At 36.6% G+C, this 9,971-nt stretch overlaps 1 pseudogene; it reads left to right on the forward strand.

The window, feature by feature from the left end:
- Positions 1-4,469: 4,469 nt before the first annotated feature.
- LOC101437741 (olfactory receptor 51F2-like) lies at positions 4,470-5,094 on the forward strand (annotated as a pseudogene).
- The last annotated feature ends 4,877 nt before the right edge of the window (positions 5,095-9,971 follow it).

The following is a 9,971-nucleotide window of genomic DNA, read 5'->3' on the forward strand; positions in this document are numbered from 1 at the left end:
AGTCATAGAATCGCAGTGCTATATGGATTCTTCAAGATGATGTACAGGTCATCTTATCAAATAAAATGAAACAAAACAAAAATTAGAATTCAATAAAGCTAAGTGTAGAATAACTTCAAGTTAAAGATGGAATATATCTTTATTTTAACATGATCTAATTTCACCCCATTATTTTACAGATAAGGATGGAGATAAGCAAGTGGCAGATTAACAGTCTAAAGCTGTAGACCTAGAATTTCTCTTCCCCACCACTGACTTTTATTCCAGCTAGCATATCACAAGCATTGAATTTATAGACCCATAAGGAAAGAATTGCCATATTGACAATGTTGATTTTTCTTTTCCATAAATATGTAATATTTCTCTCTCTCTCTCTCTCTCTATATATATATATACGTCTTCTTTGATTTGTCTTAGAAATAAATTGAAGTTTTCTGTGTAAAAATCTTAGTCTCTCTCCAGATATCCCTCTTCTTATAAGTTCACTGGTCATTTTGGATTAGGATTCACCCTAATCAAACTTGGCCTTATCTTAACAAATCACATCTTCAAAGAGCCTATTTCCAAATAAAGTCACATTCCATGACTAAGACATAGGACTTGAAAATACATTTTGAGGATCATGGTAGGCTGAATTATGTACTGCAGGGGGAAAGGGAATTGATCTTTATCCATTTCTGAGATTGCGAATCCAAATAAATAGGATCTTTTGAAGATGATATTTTTAGTTGGGATGTGACCCAACTGAATGTGGTTGGGACTTAGTCTTATTATGGGATGCTTTATGAAGAGAAAGCCATGGATAGATGCATAAGCTGGAAGTCAACCAAACCCATAAGAGAGATAAGAAATTAACATGTGCATTGACGTGATGAAAAAGCTAAGGACTCAGGATCACTTGCAGCTAAGCCCAGAATACCACAGTCTTAATGGAGAAAGTATTGCCTTGCTGTTGCCTAAAAACTAAGGTAATAAATTCCCATTGTTTATACCGACCCATTGTATGGTATTTGTTGGAAGCTATGGGAAAACAAGATAATGGGACATATTTCAATGCCTATTGCAAACATTATCATACCTTCATATATGTTCAGTCTCTGAATTCTCCAAATGGTGTTTTCTTTTACTTTTAAAGTAATATTTCAAGATCTCACGCTTGGGTTTTTTGTCATTGTCCTTTCACACTCCCTAGTACAATGTAAGATCTCGTCAGACTTTTTTTCTTCATTTAATTGTCTGTGAACCTTGTTCATAGCTCCTGTCTCAACAAGAGTAATTATGTGAAATGCACAGTATTTTTAACATTCTATAGTTCCACTAATGTTACACCCATGTCTATTGACATTGACTAGTTTTCTGTCACTTTGATGTCATAGAGTAAATTAAAACTGAAGTTCCAAAAATGTGCTGTTGCCAGATTTTCTTCTGTTTCTTTTACTGGTGATAAATATTTACTTGGTGAATAGTCGTTTCAAACTTTTGTAAGTGAGATGACCATTGCCCACTTTTCATGTTGGATGAGACCTGGATCCTGAGAACAGTCTATGGGAATGATGTTAAGTGCCTCCCTATCCTTTGGCTCAATACAGCTCCATTTCCCTTATTTAAGAATAATTAATTACCTTCACAAAATTCTGGATTTGAAGGTATTAAATTAGATTTAGCATTAGTGTTTTTTGGGTCTTTTTCCTTTTTTCCTGTGTGTTAATGTTTTAATAGCATTTTAGGAGGCACTGTTGCAGCTAGTGCTAGCTCAAATTACTTTAAAATTGAAGTATTTTTTTAAGTCTTACAAAGGAAACTCTAATCACAATGTAGTGTACCATTTAGAAAACATTGCAATAAATACAGAAATCGGTGATCTACAGGTGGAAGGTGTAGTTCATCCAGGTATCTGGTTTAGGCAACCTGATGTATGGATCTACCTCTAATTAAAATGAAGAAAATTGAAGCAGGTAATTTGTGGCAGATGAGAAGAAAACCGAATCCAGGTTCAGTAATGTAGAGCATGAGCTGACTTTGAAATATTCTAGTGGCGATATCTAAGACTTGTATATAGGATATTGGTATGTGATAAAGATAAATACTTTAAATTAAGAAGAATAAATAAATAAAAGCTGTTGCCTGTGGAATGCCTATAGAATTGAAAGTTTGTAGTAGTAGATATGTTTGGAGAAATAGTCATAACTAAATTTCATCTGGATTCATTTAAAAATTGTAGTCAAGGTAGATAATGAAAATTGTATAAAAATGTGCATATTGAGGATATTGGATGTCTTCTAAAGAAACAATGGAAATCTTAATTATGTTTAAAATATATTTTTAGCAAGTGTTTATTGTTAGAATGTTATTTGAACAATGGACAAACTTGAATTATACATTCAACAGTATGCATAAGAATTTACTCTTTCTTAAAAGTGTTTCATTATGCAATCATAAAATAAAATAAAATAAAATAAATAAAATTGTTTCAGCAATGAACCACAGAAATTTTAAGTGATGTAGAGATTTTTAAAGATAGGCAGCTCATTCACATTTGCCCTATTAATGTAAATTTTTATTATTATTATTTGAGGTAGAATTATCTTATTATTGCCATCACTATTATTATCATTAGACGTTGTTGTCTAATCTTTAATAGCAAAGGCTATAGGAGTCTGAAATATATTTCTAGCTTCAGCTCTTCCAGTTTTTATGACCTCGAGCAATTTCCTTTCACATTAACATCCATATAAATAATACTTCTCTTTAGATTTGACATGAAACTTAAGTAAGATAATCTAAATAAAATACTTAGGACCTTTCCTAGAACATGATATTATATATCTCAGTAATTCTGTGAAGATCTGACGCCAGATTAAGAGCCAGAGAATTCATTTTATGAATGAATATTATTGTACTGTTATTTTATGAATGAATATTATTGTACTGTTATTAATGAATATTATTATACCACAAGAGAGGCAGGTTCCACAATGGTAAAGAAGGCAATATTTTAGGGTTAAAAATTAAGAGGAATATAAAGCTTCAGACTCATGGGAACTGAAGCATCTTCCCTCTAGTAATACATATGAAGAACTGGCCTTATCTAGAGTGCGTTCTTATATTTACATACTCCCTGAAAGGATATATTTCCTTACTTACTAAATGGGTAATTAAAATTTCACTTAGTGTTAATAACTTTAACTTATTTCAATAGTTATAAAATTCCAAGGCAAAATTTGTCAATTATTTTCCTAGGCCAAGTCCTGATCATGGATAAATAGAATACTTGCAGAAGGACATTTAAAATATATACCCTTTGGCAAATATATAATGAATATCTATGATAAGCATTTCTACTAGGCAAAATTTAGCTAAAAATAACTTGAGCCCTATGAGACAATGATAACAAGTATAAGTTAATACTCCAGCTGAAGGATAAAACATTTCATTAAAAATGTGATGGGTACAAGATAGTAAATGACAAACACCAAATAAATTTAATGTAATGAAATGAAATGAAATGAAACCAGATTAAATATCTTATTTCAGGGATGAATCTCCTAGATATGTATTGAGTGACAAAAGCCATACATACAAGCGAAAATACACACAGCACAATTCTGCTTCCATTAAGATCAAGAACAGACAAAACAAAACACGATAATAGAAGTCAGAATAATGTTTAGTGTTGGAGAGGACATTTTAGAGAATGACAAATTATGAAGGCTTATGTGTTGCTAGTAATTTCTATTGATTAATCTTGGATGTGTTTACAGGTGTAAAATTGTACAGTGTTATAATCTTAAATTTTGTGCACTTCATTAAATGTATATTACAATTTAAAATAATTTAGAAATTCAAATTTTAGAAAATAAAGGTGTTACAAGAGAATTCTGGCCCATCTCACTCAGCTAAGATGGAGTTGAAGAAGGACAACCACCACACCATGGAGCCTAGAGTGCCTACAACTGAAAGCGGGAGGATTGCATCCAGTATCCATGTGGAATCTGAGCCTCCTCTTGACATAGAGGTGCAATGGACACAACCAATCCAATGTCCACAGAGAAAAGGTGGCATTGGAGTGGGAAAAGTGGACATGGTAGCTAATGGGTATGGGGAAAGGCAGGAAGAGATGAGATGTGGAGGCATCTTTGGGACTTGGAGCTGCCCTGGATGGTACTTCAGGGGCAATCACTGGACATTGTAAATCCTCACAGGGCCCACTGGATGGAATGGGGGAGGGTATGGGCCATGATGTGGACCATTGACCATGAGGTGCAGAGGTGCCCAAAGATGTACTTACCAAATGCAATGGATGTGTCATGATGATGAGAATGAGTGTTGCTTGAGGGGGAGTGGTGGGGTGGGGGTGGTGGGGTTGAATGGGTCCTCATATATTTTTTTTAATGTAATATTTTTACATAATCAATAATAAAAAAATAAATTAAAAAAAAAACAAGAGAATTCTGCTTTTGCAAACCATTATGCCCATCTTCAATAACCCTACTTCCAGTATTTTCCTGGTGAAGGGAGTCTCTGGACCTGAAGGTACCCATGCATGGATTTCCATTCCATTTTGCTGCCTCTATTTTATTGCCCTCTCGGGAAATGCCTTGATCCATTTTGTTGTCTTCACTGACTCAAGCCTCCATAAGCCCCTGTACTAATTCCTTTCCATGTTGTCCAGCACTGAAATTGGCTTATGCACCTCTTCAAAATGACAGTACTGGGAACATTCTGGCTCAATGCCCAGGTGATCTGCTTCAATGCCTGCTTATCACAGGTGTTCTTCATTCACCTTTTCACTGCCATGGGATCCTCAGTGCTCTTTGTCATGGCCTTTGATCATTTTGTGGCCATTCTAACCCCTTGAGATATGCTACCATTCTAACTCATGCTAGGAATGGGTGGATTGGTGTGGCAATCAGTACCAGGGTAACTGTGGTTCTGTCACCACTAGCCCTCCGTCTTAAGTGTCTGTCCTTCTGCAGCAGTCGTATGCTTGGTCACTCCTCCTGCTTCCACCCTGATGTGATGAAGCTCTCATGTTCAGACACAAAGATCAGTAGTACGTTTGGACTAATTCAATTATCACTATTGCTGGGGTAGATTCCATCTCTTTTTTTTTTTTGTCTTTATTTTTTAATAATACATTAAAAAATATATTAGGTCCCCATATTCCCCCCACCCCCTCACCCCACTCCTCCCCCCATAGCAACAATCTCCTCCATCATCATGAGACATTCATTGCATTTGATGAATACATCTCTGAGCACCGCTGTGCCTCATGATCAATGGTCCACATCATAGCCCACACTCTCCCATGTTCCATCCAGTGGGCCATGGGAGGACATACAATGTCCGGTAACTGTCCCTGCAGCGTCACCCAGGACAACTCCAAGTCCCGAAAAAGCCTCCACATCTCATCTCTTCCTCCCATTCCCCACACCCAACAGCCATTATGTCCACTTTCTCCACACCAATGCCACATTTTCTTCGATTACTAATCACAATAGTTCAAGAATAGAATATCAATAAATCCACTCTCATCCATATTCTATTCCTCCATCCTGTGGACCTTGGAATGGTTTTGTCCACCCCACATCTATATCAAGAGAGGGCTTAGATTCCACATGGATGCTGGATGAAATTCTACAGCTTTCAGCTGTAGGCACTCTTGGCTCCATGGTGTGGTGATTGACCTTCTTCAACTCCATGTTAGCTGAGTGGGGTAAGTCCAACAAACCAAAGTGTAGGAGCTGAAGTCTATTGAGGCTCAGGGCCTGGCTATCATATGGTCAGTCCAGAGATTCAGATCCCCTGGGTATACATTAAACCCCAGCACCAACTTAATCTTACTCTTCTATATTCTGATAATTCTCTCAGTTCTCAGCATTACATTCTCTGAGGAGAGGAAAAAGGACCTCGGCACCTGCATTTCTCAGGTCACTGCTGTGGCTATATTCTACATGCCTTTAATCAACTTGCCTTTTGTTTACAGGTTTGAAAATGTGCTCCACTCTATGTGGCCACCCTTTTTGCTAATATCTACTTTCTGTACCCACCTGTGAAGAACTCTATCATCTACAGTGTGAAAACAAAGCAGATTTAAAAAGCATTGATTAAAATTGCATGTTCCAAGGGCCTTCGTATTCAACAATTATTGCTCGCCTAGACCTTTTTCAAAGGCAGTGAAAATTTATCATAAGTTGGACTTATGACACATGCAATTTTAGAGTTGAGTGGAGCTAGACTGAATCCAGATCAAACATCTTCACAAAGCAATTCTCCTTTCTAAGGCAAGTTTTTAATTTTTACCACCAAAACACCAGTCCAGATTCTCATTACTTCTCAGCTACCCTACCCTAACTGCCAACTGACCTCCTATTTCTATTGTTTTTGCTCAAAACCCCCATTTTTAATTTATTTTCCAAATGACCAAGTCTAGTAAAACTTTAAAATGAATAAACAAACATCCCTTCCTTGTTTATTTTTCATACACCGACTAACTGAAGCCAAACTCCTGTCCTAGACAGGTAAGTTCCTCTGCAATTTCGATTGAAACTTCCTTCAAAGTTTCATCAGTCTTTTTCTTTCTTCACACACTCTAATGTGAGAAAACCATTGGGCTAATTTCTCCTTCAATATATGCAATTTTCCTAATCCTGGGTCTTACTGTCACCCACTTATCCACCTTCACATCCTATCAATGTGTCAGGATCATCTTTAACTATAATCGTCATTAAATTTTTTATGATTGCTCCAATGGAATTTGATCTCTCCTCATAATTTGCCTTCCATAATTCTTTGCCTGTATCTCTACATTTTATACATATATATACATATATATAAATGACTATTGCTTCAACAAGACTGTACATTTCCTAAGACAAAAGTTCTTAATTATCTTTGAGGCCTCTGTAATACCTAAGAGAATACATTTTACATAAAAGCCAATCATATATACCTGGTGAATTGAACTGAACATAACAGACTGTCCAGTCATCCATCTGAACAATTTAATGGATAATTCAGTCAATTCTACTATTTGCCACATCTGACATAAGAAATTACCCCTATACTTTTCCCTAATATTTTCTACCTATGCTATCTAACAATTGATCCTAGTTCTGATATATCAAAACTGTACAGCTGAAGGGTTGTTTTTAAACTCATGCTCTATGGAACTCATCATAGCTTAGCATAAGATCAAGACCCAATATGACTATGGAATTAAGTACAATTATATACATATACACACACATGCACATATGAATGTATTTATAATAGTGAGTTTCCCAGCAGGCTGTTGGTTAAGTAATTTTTAAAATATTCCCGGGTACCAGACAAACTGATGAATCAACCAAGATTGCTCATTCTGTTTGGTCCCACATTGATGACTCTGTATTTCTTGGGTATTCTAACATCACAAAATTTCTTCATTCCTACTTTCAGAAACTTACTCTAGGAAAGGATATCATTTTACAAAATCACCTTGAAAATTTCCTTATGCATCTTTAGATCTCAATCGTGTTCCTATCTCTCCTTCCATATTCCATACTACAGACAGCAAAAATTTTCAAGGCTTTGAAAGGAATTTCAATTATACATGTAATAAAAATATGCACTTATTTTGAAAAGATATTACAGTAAATGTCAAATTCCTCTGTTTTATTGCCCAAACTCAGTCTCCACTCTATGTTTGATTCTTATCCTCAGTTTCCCTAGGCATTTATGTACAAATATTCAGATAAAATAAAATATGAAGTAGTATTTCTCTTGTGAATAAATCTTAGGGGTACTTTGTTTTATTATTTCAAGAAATAAATAAAACAACCTTTCTGTAGGACTTCTTTAAAATGGAAGCCTAATATATTGCCAAGTTCTGTTAATAGTAAAATGGATACAGTGGTGGGTTTAAAGGTTAGATATAGAATACAAACTAATTTAGAAAAATTAAATAAAGGAAAAATAAATTGGGATATCAAGAAAATGAAAAAATGAAAAAGCTTTGTTTTTGACATTTTGCCTTTCATCACTGCTATAGTATTGCCCTGTATGTACAGTGACAAGGCAATTTCTTCCATTTCTTCCTCGGTGTCTACATCTTTTCTTTTTTTTTTTTCTAATTATTAAGTTTGTCTTCACATAAGTTTTAGATTACGGTAATTCATATATACAATATAGGGTACTCCCACATATCCAACATCAAACTCTTTGTCCCTTCCTCAACAATGATCTTTTACATGTTCATATTATATTTGCTGCAGCTGGTGTACAAATATTGAAACAATAGCTTTCAAACATTGTTCCTTTTGAGTTTATATTATGGCTTATATTTTAGACTTTACAATTTTCTAAAATTTTAGTTATCTTATGTTTTACATTATGGTTTACATTTTAGCCTATAGACTTTCATTGTACATTTTTGGTGTAATTTAACATGTCCTATATTCATCATTGCATGATCTTGTGGAACACTTCTATTGCCCCACAGTTACAATGATTCCATCTTTTCAACACCTCTTTCCCCCTCCCCTCAGGGCCCACCACAACAATCAATTTTCATTACTTGAAGGACCATATTCAGAGATACTTGCAAAAATGTTGAGGGCTTGACATACTTGACTGCCCTAACCCATTGGGAGCCACCAATTCTCTCGAGAGATACAGTTCCCTGTTTGAGAACATCAGTCCTCCGCAGGATGTGGGTATACCCTCACTCTCATTGTACAGGTCTCCACCCAATGATATAACTCACTATGACAAAATGAGCACTCACACACTCCCTAGAAGCTTGCCCTCTGTCAGATGCCCCCCTTAAGCATCTTAAACAGGTAACCTTCCATATTATATTGTCTAAAGAGTTGACAATATATAATTCAACCACAAATTATAATTTCAACCACATACCTGACAATCTCCTATGTTCAAATGTTCCTCCCATCTACTGGTGTGGGGTGTTAATGATAGGGGGCACATGGTTGGGAGGGAGTTCTCCAGGGCATGAATACAGGGTACATAAAAATGTTTGGATATTTTCATAGTGGTTTCAGTTAAAAATGACAACTGAGAGAGTGCTGAGTTCATAGCCAGGGGAGCTTTATTACAGTCCCCAATGGAACAGCAACAATCCCCCAAGTGCAATGGCAAAGACCAATAAAGATGGATGGTCCAACAATGAGCCCTTGATACTGATGGCTCCGATTATAAGCCTGTGTGCCTGAAATATGAACTAGGCCTAGAGCTGCAGAGTGCCTAAGAGTTACCTCCTGAGAACTTCCATGTTGCTCACATGTGGCCACTCTCTAAGCCAAACTCAGCATGTAAATGCATTACCTTCCTTCCAGCATGGGACATGACTCCCAGGGATGAGCCTCCCTGGTGCCGGTATTACTATGAAGCACCAGCTGATGATGTAACTAGAAAAAGACCTTGAACAAAGGGTCAACTCAGACCAGCAGAATATCTCAGCCTACATGTAATATCAGGTGTTAAAAACTGCTTTTTGACCTTCAATAAAAGGGGGAAATGGAAAGGACAAATGAGTTTATATGGCTAACAGTCTCCAAAAAGAGTCCAGCAGTCATCAGAGGGGTAATCCTTATGCATGCCTCAGCAGGGCACCAGAGACAGCCAAAGTAGATAGAAACCCAGGTACTGGTTCTCCTGAGGGCTATGGAGACCCACGGGTCCTATGGTCATGGTAGATGGCCATGTGTTCCTGAGTGTGATGGAGCTGGACTCAGATATGACCTTTCTACACATGCCTCTTCTGTCACTTTTACTGGATCTGTGGTTGGCGTTTGGGTTGGTGTATACTCAAGAGACCTGAATCTCTGGACTGTTCATGTGACAGCAAGGCACTGAGCCTCAGCAGATTTGCAACTCTTACTCTCTGGTTTTTGAACTTATCCTGGCCAGCTAACAGGGAGGTGAAGAAGATCAACCACCACACCAGGGAGCCAAGAGTGCCTACAACTGCA

This window comes from Dasypus novemcinctus, chromosome 10 (assembly GCF_030445035.2).
Source record: "Dasypus novemcinctus isolate mDasNov1 chromosome 10, mDasNov1.1.hap2, whole genome shotgun sequence".
Taxonomy (NCBI): Eukaryota; Metazoa; Chordata; class Mammalia; order Cingulata; family Dasypodidae; genus Dasypus; species Dasypus novemcinctus.